The sequence below is a fragment of the Centruroides sculpturatus genome, unplaced genomic scaffold, assembly GCF_000671375.1.
Source record: "Centruroides sculpturatus isolate CEXI.00-Female unplaced genomic scaffold, Cexi_2.0 scaffold2082, whole genome shotgun sequence".
Classification (NCBI taxonomy): domain Eukaryota; kingdom Metazoa; phylum Arthropoda; class Arachnida; order Scorpiones; family Buthidae; genus Centruroides; species Centruroides sculpturatus.
The window spans coordinates 9,395-29,475 of record NW_019386302.1 but is presented as its reverse complement, the minus strand read 5'-3'; the positions used below and the strand labels follow the sequence as shown (position 1 = coordinate 29,475).

General features: G+C 28.9%; 1 long non-coding RNA gene across 1 annotated transcript; it reads right to left on the bottom strand.

Moving 5' to 3' along the window:
* Positions 1-3,897: 3,897 nt before the first annotated feature.
* LOC111614475 lies at positions 3,898-7,360 on the bottom strand. The gene is made up of 3 exons (XR_002754937.1): positions 7,314-7,360; positions 4,013-4,099; positions 3,898-3,945 (listed from the first exon to the last, which is right to left on the bottom strand). It is a non-coding gene; the product is annotated as an uncharacterized LOC111614475 (long non-coding RNA).
* Between the last annotated feature and the right edge of the window lie 12,721 nt (positions 7,361-20,081).

Here is a 20,081-nt window from a genome sequence, read left to right as displayed (position 1 = left end):
CCAGTGTATATAGATACCATTCCTTTATATTCAGATAATACAGGTATGAATCTTCAGAAGTATCTTTAAATATTTTTGTAGAGTCACTTTTTATAAAACAATGACAAAGAGCAAAACAGAAGTAATATTTAGAAAGTCATCTGAAAAAGAAGTCTATATTTTCTTATAATTATGAGATAAAATTGTATTAGAAAAATCTTAAATTATGATTCTCTATGGTTATCATTGTCTAGATAAATTTTAATAACAGTGTAAAAAAATGATTAAACTGAAAACTTGAAAATGTGGAATACTAAACTGATATTCTAAACAAATTTTTAAAAACTCACTGGAAATATTTATTTAATTTACAAATTATCAGAAATATTTACATTCTTAATAATTATGTTAATATTTTAATATAGTGAGTAAAAAGGGGCTACACACAATTCTTACGGGTTTTTTCACTCAGTGAAATTGGCTGAAATTTTACTGTTTTTGAATGACTAATGAAGTCTCAACAACAAAGCTTGAAAATACTAATAATTTTGCTAGATCCATTCAACTATGCAAAAGGTGTACTGTACAACAAGGTGGTCACAAAAGTCTCTCCCCCCAGCCAATTATTTCAAAAAGATCAATCACCATAGATAAAAATTATATACTAATACTTTTTGAACTAAATGGCCAGAGAATACAAATGTATTCTGACAGTTTGTGCCAGTGCTGTGGCGCTTCAATCTTTGGCTATGTCTTGGGCTACTCAAATATTTTGTTTTTGATACTAAATTAACTTCTGAAGTATAATTTTTTATTGTTTTTATATTTATCAATATATTTATTTTGTTTGTACAAAATAAAGAAATAATTTTTAACGATACAATAGCCACGATTATTATTTTAAAAAGTTTACGTTAGGCTTAACATCGACGAAAATTCAACGCGAAGCGACACGCAACGGAGAAAAATTTCAGGATGGGATAGGTTAATATATTTTTTCGTACATAATCGATTATCCGAAAAATAAGTTATCCGAACAACCCCAGTCTCCAATTGATTCGGATAAACGACGCTCTACTGTATATATATATGGACGAGTGTGTCCCTATATAATTGCATGAATTTTAAATGTTGCCCGGAAATTTCAGCAACTCTTTGCTGGTTTATTTCGTAATTGACAAGCAGGGAACTTAACTCAAACTGACAAATTGCTGAAACACGTTTTGTGAAATAATGACTCGATTAATTTTAACAAAATTTTGCACATTCATAGAAGTAATAAAATGGCGCGATTAAACATCAAGAATATGTACCCAACTATAACACATAATAATTAATTAATGATTCCTTAAAACATACGAACTGTCCTGATTAGCTTTAAAATTTGATTAATTTAATATTGAAAGAGGAATATTTCAAAATCAAAGAATTTTATAAACCGATTGAGGGCACGCTAATGTGAAGTTGTATAGACGCAAAATTTGTAGAGTTAATTATAATATATACTAATAGTAAGATAATAGAAATTAAAGGAGTGATAGAATATTTCTGTTATGTTTATCATTATTTGATATTTTTTGATAATATCATAAATAACGAGCAATTATTTATTGTGACATTGTAACAATGTCGGGCTGCAATTTTTAATTATATTTTTAATTTATTTAACTTAAATTATGTGCTCTTCACCTCAAATTAGTAATGTCTAGCCCCTGTATGTCTACTTTTCCTGTTAGCAATAGAGTCGTGCCAGTCTAACTGCTTTCAGAGAATACAGTGACATTTGAATTTAAATAACGCGACTTCTGGTTTTCGTCAGAAGTTCGTATATAGTTAATCGTAGCCTACTGCCCCTTCTCTTTCTATGTCTGGCCTCGGCTTTCATTACTTAACTCCGTTCTCGAGAATAAGGAAAGACACAAAACAAACAGACAGCAACAGACAACAGTGAGAATTTTTCAAATCGCAGTCCATTGAATATAATATAAGAATAAAAACGTGACTGTTCAATCAATCGTTATTATTTAATATTATATGAACCTTTCCAAAAGAAATAAAATCATTGAAAACAGGTATTGTAGTTAAAAACATTCTACACAACGAAATGAATTAACGAGGCCAGATTGAGTTACAATTACCTGCAGATGAAATAAGAGAAGGGTTTGTGAGTTGATTTAGTTTCCGGTTTTCGTCAACACTGTTGTAAAGAAAAAGTTACAAATGCGCATATAAAGGTTCAAATTTCGGAAATTCCATGACACGCGTTCGTCAGAGATTACAAAACTTCGTTGCACAGTCAGCGCTCTGATGTAACATGTTGCCATCGTATACATACATGGTCCCTTGAGTTTACATTTTTCGAGGGATCGGCAACGAAAAGTCTAAACTCCAAAAAAAAAAAGTCAGCAAATTTAAAAAATTAAAAATTATAATTTTTGCTTTTAAACAAGTTTAAAAATTAGAATAGAACATTCGTGAAAATTCAGTTTATTGTCGGTATTCAGAATAATAAAGCAAGGAAGTGATACATATGTATTGTACATCAAAATATTTTAAATAAATAAAACAAATGAGATTACAAGCGGGATTGTTGTAATAAGAGCAACAGAAGAATCTTCAGGACTAACTCAGAAAGAAACAAAATAAAGAACAATAGCAATTAAAAATCTCTCATTTACATAATCAAAATTGTTTTATCAAAAACTTAATAAAGAACAAAAATTGAATGTGCGGTGTTATATAAAGCCCTCCAAAATTTGGATGGGCTTTAACTTTTGTCTAAAAATCGGCAATTGAAAACTTTTGTTGGGCAAATGTGGGCAAACGGCGAACAAATAAACGGCATAAATTACTTTGAAAAACACGCAATTGTGGTTGCCAACGTCTCATACGTAAGAAAAAAGTTTAAAAATCTCACTTAACGTCATCAAGTAACTGTATAAATAAGCAAATTTTAGGAAAAAATCAATTTTGTTGGTTGTAATGTTTTAGAGGGCGCCCTTCAATTCACAGATGAGTGCATTTCTAATAAACACTTTAATAAGACACTGAAAAAAACTGCATAAATATGTTGCATTGCCGTAACCGATGTCTCCAATTCAGTTATTATTATTATTATTATTGCACTTTATTTCACAAATTATAATACATATCATTAAATGATTCTTAATATCCTTAATTATATCTTTAAATTTAAGCATCATTCTGATAAAAAAATCAAATAAATCATTTGAAACGTTCACTTTATTAATTAATATCTACTTGTACAGTACATCTATTTTATTTTCGAATGAAATTGTATCGGTGTTGTCATTATATAGCCTATATAAATATATACCTATTATTTTACAATATAATTAAAAATTATGATTTACATTCCATGAGACATGATATACAAGGATATGTAAGCAAAGTTATATTTCTATAGTCTAGAAAAACCTTTAACTGTTTAATTTGCAATATTTCAAAGAAAGTTAAAAAACAATTAAAATTTTGGGTTTGGTAAAATTTGTTTGGATCTAAACAAATAATTAAAAGACGGTAAATAGTTTAAAAACTTTGGCCTTAATAATTTCTTAGTGCTGAACCATGTGTATTTTCGTATTTAAAGACATAAACTTGACTTAAGCCAGAAAAACATCACTTACGAGGTTTTCATTCTTGGCTGTCGATTTACAGATTACACTTTTTAGCTTAATATAAAAATACTGTACATTAGAGAGAATCACAAATAAGTTTTAACAAATATTTTTTCAATTGCAATTTAATTAATGATATACTATCACATATGCGTTCTATATACATATGAATATACTATATTGCATTTCTATAATAAAATATATATCTAATTTCTATAATCATTAAAAAATTTGATATAATACTTCCAGTCGAGAGATTTGGATATTAATTTTTCAATGCTGCTATCTGAAGAAATAATGCAATTATCGATGCGAAGAAACTATAAAGCTAAGAAAAATGACATTAATCGATCATCCAAAATTTCTATAAATAAATATAATTAAAATTGATTTACCTGAAGTATACTTTCATTGGTAATTACATGATCACAGAAAATTGTTAAACCCAATGGAAATGATGTTCCCTTTATCATGTAGTTCAACTAAATTATATAAAAATCACATATCCCATAATATATAATATATCTTAATTATAAATTATTATATTTATAATATATAGGCCTACATAATTAAAAATTATAAAAATGTTTCTGTGTTTTTCAGAATACGCACTCTATACTAAAAATAAAATGTGATAATTAATAAAGTATTTTGACTTTGAAAATCTGATTGAAAAAAAAATTATTCTGTCTACGTGAGAAAGGCACTCTAAAAAATATGATGAAGTCAAATAGACGAAACTCATTTTTACAAGTAAAGATGTACAATTGCAAAAAGAAGTGTACATTACAGATATGTATAGTGTTTATTTCATGTTGAAAAATTGTAAATCTGATCTAAAGATTTGACTTAATATTAATTTAATTTTAATATTACGGAGTTAAGACTCTAGTATTAGAATGAAATTTTTGATATAATTGTTATTTTTTGAGATCGAAATTTTATTAATAATGATAGAATAATAATCTACTTAGATAAAATCCTCTTTGATGACAATACAGTACGATATTAATGAACACCTTAGAAAATAATGTATGATTAATAAATCACATAAAAATTATTTTGTGTTTAATATTGATAATGTTATAAAATATGAAAACTTTACTAACGTTTACAATATTAGAGAAATATTTCTAAAATAATTTTGTTTTTAAGAGACTTAACAAAAATTACACTCCCGAAAATTATAAACGTGTATGTGTATGTGTATTATTACTAAATGATAGCTATATGAGTAAGTGTTCATCTCACGTTGTCAAATTGTAGGGGAGATCGGGGCAACTTCGGCATGCGGGGCAAGTTTGTCAAGCGCTTTTTTTTAAAAACAAATTAAAAGGAGACTTTGGTTATAGGTTAGGCAGTTGAGTTTTATTGGTGGCTTGTTGAGTGTAGTGTTTTTATTGTTCTCCAACAAGCGTAGTTGAATTATCAAGCAAATTTTCATTTTCGTTCAATTCCATATAATATTTTTTTTCCATTTATATTGAATTGGCAGGTTTTGTTATAATTCCATGATAACGAAAGTTACTTTTCCTGTTAGAAGGATGTAACTTCAACTTATTCACGTGGCCAGATCGTGGCTTGGCATTCTGTTCTCAGGGTTGTACTTAATGTTTCGAAATCATGACTAGCGGGGTAAGATCGGCAACATAAAGCCACATTAGAAGCAAAGGATAAAAATCAAACAGATGATAAATGAAAACATGTTTGCATTTGTTATTCATGTATATATGTCTTTGAACTTGCATTTCGTTGTAATAATATTAAATGGGTGTTGGATTTGTATTTCTTTGTTTTAATAGTGAATTCCAACTTATACATTGTTAATAACATAATTTTATATACGTGCCTATCTTGCCCCATTACTGTTGCCCCTATACCAGGGGCAACTTTAATAAAAATAATTAAAATAATTACAACTTTACAAAAAGAGAGAAGTTGCCGATCTTGCCCCTATACCCGGGGCAACTTCGTCAATTTCTCTCTTCTTGTAAAGTTGTAATTATTTTAATTATTTTTATTTCCAAACTGATTTTAACCAGTTCTATAGTAAGGTAACATTCCAATAGACAATATGCAAAGCTTTTTTTTCAGTTTACAGCAGTATTTATTACACAAAATTTAAGTGAAGCTTAACATGCCGATCTTGCCCCGATCTCCCCTAAATCTGACCTAAATATTTGACTTTGTTTATTTCTTATATTTTAATATAATCTTTAATAATTTTACGTATTGTACTGTACAGTACATATGAAGTACATTGAGAGAAGTTAATCCGATAAGGGCAGTCACATGCTGAGAGATGGGTCACTACATATTCTCAACAGACCATCCCCATGAGATTGTTTTAAGAAACTTTTAAAAGATTCATTTTCATATGCTTCAGTTTTTATTTTTATAGATAAGAAAGCCTTACATTTTTTTTACTATCGAATTGTTTATTTTAGTACTTGTTTACTCATTTACTTCTTTCTTGCTAATATTCGTATTGTTTTAACAAAATTATTCATAAAAATATATCACTAATTTTATATTCTTATCACTAATTTCTTAAAAGAATCGCACTTTGAACCATGATGAAACGTGTGAGATTCCTGTAAGCAACACATCCTTTCCAATGTGTTTGCATCCGATAAATAAAACAACTTAAAATTGATTTATTATTTTCTAGAAACTGCAGTCAAAAATTTTTAATTATTACGTGTAGAATTACTTTTCCATAAACGTTACTCAATTTTTAAATATGCTTAAAAGTAGTCATTTGGTTGCTTTTCCTTGTATATCAAAATAAATGAAGGTAAGATTATTTAATAAAAATAAGTGAAAATATCAGTAATTAATTTAAAAAGCAGGAAATATTTATTACTTATAACAAACAGTTCGAAAATGAAAGAAGGTTAAATATTTAAAATAAACAAAGTTGTGTTTATCTATGTAAATATGACTTCAATACGACAGTTAATAAAGTAACTCGTAAAAGGCGTGGTACAGTACATAAAAATGAATCTATGCAAACACTACAGGTGCGATAGCAATGTGAAGCATGTATCAATAAATATGAAGTCAGGGAAAACCTTTCCGCATAACCTTCCTCAAATTTTTTTGACGCCCAGATACCATACTGGGAACTCCAGAGCATTAGAGTTAACCTTTAATCGCAACGTCCTTCACACCATATATTGAATATTATAAATAATATTTTAAATGATAAAAACATCGTGCTAATTACTCATTTCTCTCGTTTAACATGCTATCTGTCCCTCATTAGAGGTCATGCAATACGACTTCTAATTAATAAGATATATTAATTATAGAAGTCTCTTATAACATATTAGAAATAAANATACTAGCTGTTACCCGCGGCTTCGCTCGCGCGGATTTTGCAAGCAAACCATATTTATATTCAATATTTCAACAACCATAGTAATTGTTATTTAACTCGAGAACAAAATATAAAAAGAAAAGACGAAAAATATTAGTAAAATAATAATAATTTCATTGTATCCCACATTGCCAAATTTAACACATTATAAAATTAGACATTCTATAAAATCAAATATACATATTTATACAAATATAGAATAACATAGCAATATTTCTATTTGTAAATGCAAGCTATAAGTCATTTTAATAAAATTTAAAATGTTACTCTCTTAGCATTAAATTACACTTTAAAAAAAAATTTAATATTTTTACCAAAATACAATCTTTTGAATTTGAAGCAATGCACATCATCCTCAATAACATCTTTCGATACGTTTGCACCTATAAATAACATTTCATCAAAAGAGTAAAATAAATTTATAAAATTTAAACATTTCAATGCGCTTACCTGCCGAAAAATTAAAGCAAATACTTTCAATGCCAAACAAAGAAGGGTAAACACTACAAAAATGACCACAATGCAAAAGAAAAACGATTCTTCCGAAGAAACTTGGAAAATTAATTCATATAATACGAAAACTGTAAGACTAAAAAAGATAAGAATTCCAAACGAAATGAGAGTTGATAATATTTCGTTTAACTTGGTAACAATTTTGCATAATGTAAGATATAATTCAAAAATTGCTGGAAATGAAATATCGTTGTTTTCTTTTATGCTTTTGTTAATATCTTCAATAATTACTAACTCTGCAAAATATATAATAAGCAACATAATGGCCAACGCAAAGATGGCCGAAAATACTGATCCAATTCCACAAATTATAAGAAGAGAATCAGTTGTTGTAACAAAAATTAATTGTATCAAGTTTGCGCCAAGTTGAAAATAAATTAGGAACTTCCAGTTTAAACTTATCATGGCGACAATTATAGCGAATGAAAGGATAACTGTAAAAGCCAAAGGGATCCAGAAACTTATTAGACGACATATAATAGAATTTATTTTATCCTCGAATTTTCTTAAACACTTCATACTTTTAAAAATATTTATAAATGAAGTTAATTGTTTCATTGTATTTTTAAATAAGAAATTAAAGAGAAGAACAATGACAAATGCAATACCAGAACAAATTGTCGAAGCGATAAGAGCGGATTCTTCTTTCCAAAATTTTACGAAATTAGACATAAGATATAAATCTGAATATTGTAAATTAAGTACAACTAAGAAATATTCAATTGTTATGTAAATAAACATCATGAAAATCGACAAACTGTACGATTTCGTAAATATTTTTAGGTACAAATGACAATCTTCCTTTATGTTTGAGTATAATCCGAAAATTTGCATATAGTTCGACAGAGCTAATTGTAGTCCGTGTAGTTGTTCAAACATATTGCATTTAAGGAAATTATTTCAACATGAAAAGACCAATAGTTTCTGATGTTGGTTAGAAAGCTGTGATGTACTGTACAGTATGTTCATCTATCGATTTAGAACTTCATATAATGTAAACGTAGCGGTAGTTCTATTGATTTTTAAAGTTAATTCTCTTTATAATCATAAAGTAAACACAGTCTAATTTAACATAATTGGTAATTTTAATTAAAATTTCATATTATATGACTAAATATAGATAAGCAAGAATTTGTAAATTCGTGCTTATCTGTGTTTTTTTTTTCATAACATACAGTTCGTAAATGTAATGCGTTTAATATTTACATTAAATTTCTCTATCGATCTCTATAAATTTAATGAAATTTATATAAGAGATTCGCAAAATATTTTTAAAATCCAAATTTAATCTGTTATTATACAAACGGAAATACAGTCCTCCCTGTAACACGGTAGATACGTTCCGTTCTTTATGAAATTCATTCATGCATTCATTGTCATTGACGATAGTGGAGTGCTGCAGCTCTCGCCTTTCACTCCGAAGAAACAGAGGAAATGATCGCACAGCGACCGAAGAGGCGACCTTATCGAAGCCACCAATCCGAGGAAGACAGGAGAGAGGTCACGAAGCGACCAAAGCCGGCCTTATAGGAAACGACCCACACGAGAAGGAGAGATAGAATGCCTTCCGGGAGGACTTGGAGGGAAAGCTGGCGCCTATTCAAGCGTCATTGACAAGGAGGAAAATCCGGAAAAACTGCCGCTGCCAGCTGAGGCGCGAACCCCGCTGCCAGCTCCGAGTGAGGCGCGAGCCCCCCATCGAACTCCGGTGTTTAGGGTCTGGTCACCACCATTAAGCGGAGACGGAGTCCACTCGGCCACCTTTATGAAAGTCATGTTTTACGAGTCCTTAAATACATGAGCCAATCACGGCCCGGCACGTGCGCAATTTACGGACTACGGCTGTTTGAAAGGTTTTATTCCATAAAATTAATCGATTCTAGACTAATTCGACTCAACATTTTCAAAACACGTATAATTTTTTGAAAATAATCCGTATAAACTATACTATAAACAAAAATTGTAGGATTACTTACCGAGTGTGCACCGTTCGACGACGCCATTGCTTAAGCTTGTTTTCGTCGGGAAGCGGCGCACCAAACTGCGGCCGCGTTTTCTAATAATTTATTTTTCTGCGAAAAATTCGCTGAACTTTGGCGACATCATTAATAGAAATAATTTTATGGCCGTTGAATAAGAAATGTTTTTTTTCACAAGAAATGTATAAAATTACAGCACTGTATTAGACTTACAGTACCTAATTTATATACTGTACAGACGATAGTAAACTCAACTTACTCGCCTAAACTGTCTGTACTCTGTAAGTAGTTCGGCTGCTCGTCTACTATTGGTCCGGATTCGACCAATGCTGTCGTGACACGAGTCGGCGATGACGTTTTACCGCGTTTTACGAGTCTCTTTTAGCAACTTTATACGAATACTGTTGCAATTTTTTCGCCGCGTTATAGGAATTCGCATTATAGGAACCCGCGTTATAGGGGTCTACTGTATATTAAAAATTGCCTTTGAATTACGTAGAAATTTTCACAAGTAGAAAAAATTTATTATAGTTTGCTGGAAATCGCATATAACAACAACAAAATGCTTTGAATTGAGTTGAAAATTTAAATAAATAAACTTAGATCAAACTTCTAACTTAAAAAGTAATTTTCGTTTATTAAATAAAACATAATACAAAATATTATTGTAAATTTTTATAATAAGATTTTAAAAAGCAAATATAGTCAATACTCCCATCATTCAATCTGATTCTTATTTTAGTAATGAAAAGTTCTGCTACCGAGAATGCCCTTCCCGATTCAATTGATGTCAGTGTAATCGTGTTATGAAGAGAAGATACCTGTAGCCTGGAAGATTTCTAGTTCGTTTTACAGATTGTATTAGTACTTTTGGTTTCTAGTATTCTTGATTTGTCTACCTCGGCTGCTTTAATAGAAATATTAAGCTTATAGCCCACTAATTCGGCAGTTCGTTTGTCTTTAATAATCAGCTTTATGAAGAAAAACTTCATACTTGCAGACTTCTTACTCGTTTGTATCCTTGCCCAATTTGCACAACCTGGAATTACGCAGTTATTGAAGCTAGCGGGAGTGGTTAAAAATTAAGACAGCGTAAGCACAATTATTCCAGATATTACAGGTTCTGACAAGTAAACAATTTTCACATGCTGACACAAATAAGCTACGTATTGATTATTGACCATTTGTGACATGCCATAACGAGCAAAAATTTAAAAAACTAACAAGCAGGTTTACAATTAATAAATACAAATGTATTCTGACAGTTTATGAGTTAATTATAATTTCTATTTGCAAAATTTCTTTAATCTTAACAGTTAACACTAAATAAGAAAAACTAGGGTTGCTCAAACGGGATCCCGGGATCCCGTTTGAGCAACCCTAGTTTTTCTTATTTAGTGTTAACTGTTAAGATTAAAGAAATTTTGCAAATAGAAATTATAATTAACTCATAAACTGTCAGAATACATTTGTATTTATTAATTGTAAACCTGCTTGTTAGTNCAAACGGGATCCCGGGATCCCGTTTGAGCAACCCTAGTTTTAATGACATATTACAAAGTAGTGCGCATTTTATTTTATTTTAAAAAATAAAATAATGCAATTATTAATAAAATGTTCGGGAAGTTAACTTTAACGCTAAGGAGAACGAAACATATACATGGTATTTCTATTAATAAAATCCCCGTGCTTTTGTTGATAGAATTTTTAAATTTTTCTTAAAGCACGAGAAAAGGGCGCAAAATTTCTATTTTTTTTTAAATTGTAAGCCGTTTTTAAACTCTCTCGTTGTAATGTTGGCATTTTTCATTAAATGATACACAGCCGTAGAAATAAATAACTTGTGTCGTTCGTGTGGCATTGAGAGAATATAATGAGAGAGTGGTCATACGAATGGCTGCAGCCATGTCTTTTCTCAAATGTTTATTTATCCGCACCCGCGTATTATACTTAGTTGGAAACATACAAATAATCTAGCACTGATTTAAATGAAAGTTCGGACTACAGAAAATAAATGTCGTTTTTTCAGTTTTTAGAATTAATTTTTACCATTATCATTTGTTTATTTAAATGGTTGTTTTACAAACTTTCCTATTGTGTTTAGATGGAAAAATAGTGATACAGATTGTTTAAGAAAACAATTCCTGTTATCGATTGCTTACGTTCTTACATTCCACAAATTTCAAGGATTAACATTAAATAAAATTGTTGTCGACATAGTCAAAGAAAACAGTCACAGGACTCTTACCTCCCTCTTAGCAGAGTGAAGAAAATCAGTAATTTAATACTTGATTCATCATTTAGCATATCAAAAATAAACAATTTACCAAACATGACAAGTCGATGCGAGAGAATTTTTCTTAAATAAATTGTAATTCTGAATTTTTATCTGTTTTAATTAATAAAATTGTTCTTGCGTGTTATATTATATAATACAGCTCCGACTTTAATGCCCTTCAATCATCACGTATTTAAAGTAATTTTGCATAAAAATTTAACAAGAATTGCGATAATAAACGTAAATCAAGCAATGCATGAGAACACAATAATGTCGGTATCACGGGCGTGAAGTCTAAGAGACCAATCAACTTTGGAAGCCAGCATCATTTAAAATATTATAAGAGCAGAACGGCATTTTCTCTTCTTACAGTTGACATCTATGATGAATATCTATAAGTAATTATGCAAACGATAGAGGTTTTTATTTTCCGATGCGTAAATTACACATACACCTCATTGAAAATTATAAATTTTTAAGAAAACCACTATAAAACAATATATTTTTAATACAAAACGTTTGTGTAAAAATTTTTCTAGATTTAAATCAAAATATTATCCACATATTTTCATACAGTTGAATAATAATAATAAAATTTATGAAATAGTAGAATTAATAATATAAATAAATTCAATATATACTGTTATTCTAGACAAATAACTATGACTCATTTCTAAAATTCACGAATTACCTAGCGAAATATCTTCTAAGCATTTTATATAGGAAAAATTTCATGTAATCTTATCGATTATCAATTATTGATGATTTTCCTAAATATTCGCGATACCTTGATTACATAATTGTATTATTATTATGACCGTTAACAAAGAAAAACTTTGATTTATTGAAAGGAAAATAATTAAATAATTGCAAGTCTTTATGTAGATCTAATATTTGATAAAACCTGTATAAGATAGGTTCAAATATATTACTTTCTTAATGTAGAAGATATAGAATACTTTTAAGTGAAAGACAGCCAAGTAAGTAAACCAATAGCATAATCGACAATGCTTACTTACTTAGCTCTGTACAGTACATTAAACATGACGCTAGATATTAATATTCAATAATATGCATTATTAATGATTTTATATAGTTTTACTTAAAGTTTTAGTATTAATATGTGGAAATTCACAGACAATTTAATACACTAATATTTTATATAAATATATCAAACTAATTAATGCAAATTTTTATTGTAAATTCATGATCAGAAATTATTCGAACATTCTGCAAGATGATGAATAATTACTTATAACATTATGTAATATTTTACTTTCCGTGAAAATGCTTTGATGAGAACATTTAAGGAATAGCTCTCAAGATAATTCATAAGTTTTCAAAACAAATTCTCATGTGGATATAATCATGGGCGTAGCGAGGGGGGAGCCTGGGTGGGCACGGCCCCTCCCAGGGAACCTGGTGTCCCCCCAGGAAATCACAGCCGAAAAAGTGTTGAGTCGATTGTAAACACCTAAAGCTAAAATAAAAGTTTTGAATACTAAAAAAAAAGGTGAACGGCTTGCTCGGTGCCCAATAATGAACAATAATTTGAAATAATTCAATTTTGTGTCAGGTTGGCCTCCACTAGGCCCCCCCATTACAAAACTCTGGCTACGCCCATGGATATAATAATAGTTTGCATTGAAATCATTCATCGGTTTGTTTTGTGAAATTTATAAAATAGCGAGATTATTACCTAACTGCATGAAATATGGTACTGTACAGTACGTTTGGTGTTTCTTCAATTATTCGTAGCATCTATATATGTATGTAGCTAATATATTTATAATTAACTACACGATTTTAGGTATATATACACCTTATGTATGTATATTTATATATATAGAATACAGGATATGAATTCGTTCAAAAACCCGTAATGACGAATGATTTTGTTAGGTTTGCGATTAAAAATTTGAAACGTAGACAGCACGAATTTTTCGTCCAAGAACTAACGGTTGTAATGTTTATTAAGATAATTTTCATCGATAATTCATACTAAGGTTGTGGCAAAATATTTTACTTACAAATGATCAGTGTTAAACAAATTTGACAATCAGCACTGTGTTCAAATAAGAATTAGATAAAATATGTTTGGCATCTAAAAATATTATCGTTTAGGCAGGTTTCTGATTTAAACTGGTTTTAGTATTTTTTTTAAATTCAAATTTGGTATTATTTCGTTTTAAAACATGGAATATGATACATAGATTATCAATTACAACATTTTAAAACCAATTTATTATATTAATGTCTAAAATAAATTAAAAAGATTTTTATTTTCCGTGTAGAAGGTATAGATTTCAGTCATTATAAAATATATGTAATAAATTTTGCTGTCTATTGTGTTTCCCAAAAGAAGCCGATGTGCTGGATTTCGAACGTGTATCATTCTGCCAATGTAGCTTAGCAATGAAAACTCTTCGAAACATTATGTTTCAATTTTCGAAAAAAAAAAAAAAAAAATTCAAAAATTTAAAGATCCCGTTATATGACCTTGTGGACATTTTTGTTTTTTTTATGATCTTAAATATTTTGTAAAATTTTCAAATATTTTATATAGATTATAACAATTCAAACATAATTTTCTAATATATTAGAAATATATATGTTCTATATACGATTATTACGTTCTGCTTCGTAATAGACACGGAAGTATTTTCCTAGGGTATTAAATTAATGAACACTGGAATCCTTTTTCCTTTTTTATTTTAGAATAGAGTGTATAAACCATGCATTTAAGTTATAAAACTTAATTTTACGCTGTAGGTAGCGTATGCGTACACGAACGTGCATATAGCGTATGCATAAAATTATATAAACAGAAAAGATCCTAATGAAGTAGCCATTAAGATAATGAATTAATATCGATTATTCTATTAGTTTATTAGCCAAACATTCTTTGCTGAGAATTTTAATGAAACTGTCCTTGGACATTATTAGTGTTACGTAAATACTTTTAAGAATGTTTAGCTTTTGGTGGAAATTATTTCGTTCATTTTGACAACGTACATTAGTGTCGTAGTTTTTTAAAATATTATAAACCGAAATTTAAAGACGAATTCAAAATTTAATTCTTATTCATTTATAAATTATAAAATTTGATAAATACTCTAGTCATTATGATGGATCAGGTTTATGAAATGACGAAATTAATCTGCGAATGTATGAAGATATTTGGAGCATATTCTAATTTCGATTCAGAAACTTCACTTTATAAGAAAGCTGCCCTCAAAACGTATAATTTAATGGTTATAATACTTTTTCTTTACGCTACTTACGGAGGTTTGAGAAACATATACGGTTCAAAAATACAAGACGGATATGTATTAGCAATTTTACTTCAATATTTCAATTACGATTCTACAGTTTTAGTTTCGTTGAGTATATCTTGGTACATATTTGTTATATTCAATATCTGTATTTTTTCAAACAAAGACGTGGGACACAGAATCGTTTCGTTTCTTCGAAAATGTAAACAGTTAAAATATTCAAACACACGCAAAATAAAAATTAGAGAAAGGATTACGCGTATAATCTCTTTTTGGATTCCAGTTTATTTTTACGTAAGCACTGCAGTAATAGCGGACAATGTAACGAAGACCATAAAGGGAAGATTCGACTTTAGACATGAATTTCATATCAATCAGCAATTTACTATACTGCTAACAATACTCGACACTTTGATTTTAGTAATTGGATTCGGAAGCACGTTCACGATAGCCCTTTTTATACTTTTTCTGTTTAAAGTGTTGTGCATAATCGTAGATGAAAATATCGATCAAGTGAAAGAAAATTCAAATGAAAATGATTTTACTCTACAAGTATTAAAATCTTATAATATAGTATGCCAGTTAGTAATAGAATTGAATGGTATTGTTTCATCTCTTCTTACGCAAGGACTATCAAATTACTTTTTTGTTACCATTTTTTTATTATCTCAGTTATTGTTTAAAACATTTTCTGAAACTGGTTTAATGTTTTTTTGTGGTTCAATGATGGTAACACTTATTGAACTGATCATCGTTATGAAGATGCTGTGTTCATTATATTATAAGGTTAGTTTACATTGTTTTTATTTAAGTATTTAAAATATATAAATACTAATTAGTAATTATTATTTAAATATAAACATTATTTTAAATATTATTAATTTTAAATTTATTATTTTAATAAATTTTTCTTAAAGGGAAAGATGTATCAAAGATATATGTTACAAATTATCCCAAAAGTATCTTTGAAAGACTCTTTTATGGTAAGAATTTTGCGCAATTTATATGAGTAATTTCTAACAAATCCAGAAATTGTTCAAATATAAAATAATATTAGATAATTAGCTAATGTAAACTTTTGCTATACATCATCGGCTCTTTTTCAAGCCATACATCTTTTTCATGTAAATAAAAATTCCTTATGTCCCTAAACATAGGGGAGATCGAGGCAAGATCGGCATGTTAAGCTTTACTTAAATTTTGTGTAATAAATACTGCTGTAAACTGAAAAAAAAGCTTTGCATATTGTCTATTGGAATGTTACCTTACTATAGAACTGGTTAAAATCACTTTGGAAATAAAAATAATTAAAATAATTACAACTTTACAAGAAGAGAGAAATTGACGAAGTTGCCCCGGGTATAGGGGCAAGATCGGCAACTTCTCTCTTTTTGTAAAGTTGTAATTATTTTAATTATTTTTATTAAAGTTGCCCCTGGTATAGGGGCAACAGTAATGGGGCAAGATAGGCACGTATATAAAATTATGTTATTAACAATGTATAAGTTGGAATTCACTATTAAAACAAAGAAATACAAATCCAACACCCATTTAATATTATTACAACGAAATGCAAGTTCAAAGACATATATACATGAATAACAAATGCAAACATGTTTTCATTTATCATCTGTTTGATTTTTATCCTTTGCTTCTAATGTGGCTTTATGTTGCCGATCTTACCCCGCTAGTCATGATTTCGAAACATTAAGTACAACCCTGAGAACAAAATGCCAAGCCAAGATCTGGCCATGTGAATAAGTTGAAGTTACATCCTTCTAACAGGAAAAGTAACTTTCGTTATCATGGAATTATAACAAAACCTGCCAATTCAATATAAATGGAAGCAAAATATTATATGGAATTGAACGAAAATGAAAATTTGCTTGATAATTCAACTACGCTTGTTGGAGAACAATAAAAACACTACACTCAACAAGCCACCAATAAAACTCAACTGCCTAACCTATAACCAAAGTCTCCTTTTAATTTGTTTTTAAAAAAAAGCGCTTGACAAACTTGCCCCGCATTCCGAAGTTGCCCCGATCTCCCCTACATATTAAAAATAGATTTTAAAAAATGCTGTCAAACGGTTAAAAATTATATAATTCAATGTTTTAAATAAACTATAACAAGAAACATTTTAAACTAAATACTACATTGACAACCATGACAAGTGTTCACAATGCTGTTGCTTATTCAAAAGTGCTATCATTAGCACTGCATTGTAAATAATTTAATATATTTCAGAAATAAAATCTGCAAAGTTTTGAACCGCCTACGTATAAACTTCTTTAAAATTGAAAAAATTGCTAATTTAAAATTACATTTTGCAACAATTACAAATAGTTATTCGAACATGCTTCATGTACTGTACTCTCGGGATTGAAAACGCCCCTTTTCGGTTATATACACAAAACTATGTTTTAGTTACGTAATTTCCAAACTTTTCTAAGTTTGATATCAAAGCATCTTAATACAGTATAGCGTCGATTATCCGAAAGTCAATCATCCGAAAGAATTCCAGTCGGCAAATTTAAATTTTCGCTAGTGCTGTGGCGCTGCAATCTTTGGTTGTGTTGGGCTACTCAAATATTTTACGTTTTTGATACTAAATTAACTTCTGAAGTATAATTTTTTATTGTTTTTATATTTTTCAATATATTTAGTTTGTTCATATAAAATAAAAAAAATAATTTTTAATAATAAAATAGTCTTCGTTAGGCTTAACATCTACGAAAATTCAACGCGAAGCGACACGCAACGGAGAAAAATGTCAAGATGGGATAAATTAATATATTTTTTCGTACATAATCGGTTATCTGAAATATCGATCTTCCGAACAACCCCAGTCCCCAATTGATTCGGATAATCGACGCTTTACTGTAATTGTATCAATGAATTATTTTATTCATTTAAAATTTATACAAATAAAGGCATTAAATATTTATATTAAGTTTATTATAAGAAATAACTTTATAATTGTTGGTTGAATTAGTTATTAAAAATACAAAGTTCTCTGAGCAAGAGCATATTTTCTTAATCCAGAGATTTTTCATCAAAATTTCATAGAATTTCATTAAAATCTATTTAATCTTTTCACTACATCTATAATAGATTCTTACTATTATTTACAAAAATTAAAAATATTAATTCTTTATTTTTTGTTAATTGACTACTAAGGTAATGCCATAAAGAAGAAATACTTTTCCCTGATTAACAACATAATATTCTTATAAAATTACATTTAAAAAGGTAATAAAAATATGTTAGTAAATGTAAAAGAAAAAAATTATAAAATAAATGATAAAATAAAATACAAGATAAATATAAGTATACAGTAGAGCGTCGGTTATCCGAAAGCATTCCAGTCGGCAAATTTAAATTTTCGCTAGTGCTGTGGCGCTGCAATCTTTGGCTATATCTCGGGCTACTCCAATATTTTTTTGTTAATGTGTGTTTTTTAGCTGGCAGCACTGGCACTTTCATGTGGTGTTTTTCTGAGCACTGTGTGTGGTGCTGAATCGAACATTTTTCATACTACGTGTAGATTAACTTCTAAAGTATAATTTTTATTTGTTTTTATATTTTTCAACGTATTTATTGCGTTTGTAAAACATAAAGAAATCACTTTTAACGATACAATAGCCACGAGTATTATTTTAAAAAGTTTACATTAGGCTTAACATCGACGAAAATTCAACGCGAAGCGACACGCAACGGAGAAAAATTTCAACACGGGATAGATTAATATATTTTTTCGTATATAATCGGTTAACCGAAAAATAAGTTATCCGAACAACCCGTCCCCAATTGATTCGGATAAACGATGCTCTACTGTATTTTTTTATTTATTTATATTCTACTTTTATAAAACATAAGCACGACTGACTTAATAATTGCCTCAATTTTTATCAGAAAGTTAATATTCTCCGTAATTTGTTTATAAGAGCAGTTGGCATTTAAAAGTATGGTACCCTAGACCCACAATATGCCACTTTCTCACCGAATGATTCTATTTTATAATTTTAATTCTGCAATAATTGTATTTTTCAGATCTTAAATATCGAAAAGGCAAATAGTACTGCTATAAGAAACTTATCATTACTACTGCCACTCTATTCTTGTAAAATATATTTTATTTATATATTATTCCTAATTACCTGATATGTCTTATTTTGTCGCTACTCAAGGAAACTTAGGCGACCGTAGTGATTCCAAACTCCATAAAATTAACGTTACTTTTACTAACCGAAAATAAAATATTTAAAGACTGCTTTTTTATTAATAACTAGCTCAGGTACTTTCCTTAGTTCGGGAAAAATGATATACTGTATTAAAATAATACACTCACATAAAAATACATACATAAAAAGATGTACTTGGAAAAAAAATATGTACTGTACTTCTAATAAACTTATAATAGATCTGACCAAAAACAATTTTATGTCGAAATTTACTTTATATATATTCTACAGCTTGAAAAAGATGTAACCGTTCTCATGTGATACTCGAACAGATAGCAACACAGACAGATGGACCTGAATTCGAAAGTAGCTTATATCGTTTTGAGGATTATCCTGAATGTATAAGGTGTACAAGTGTCATAGAAATCAGTTCAACCGTCACACGTGATACTCTAAAAAACGGGCAGATAAGACGTTTATTACAGTTAAACTTTTTAACCGATATATAGAACTATCAATAGATTTTCCATAATATATCGATACTGATTATTGATCAAAAATAATGTATCGATAAGAGAACTATTTATAGTTATGCAATTGATACCCATCTCTACTATATAACCGAGCCGATATCTATGCAATGTACTGTACACTAATGCTGCTAACTCAAAGTTCAAATTTATAACTAAATATTTCTTTAAAAACTGCGAAATCATATTGTTTTCATTATCAGTCTTTAATTTTTATAGCTAGATAACGTCTTAAAAATAATGCCTAGGCTATTGCAGTTTTGATAATTCATATAATTAGTTCATAAAATCATTAAGTTTAGATAAAAAGTAGCTAAACT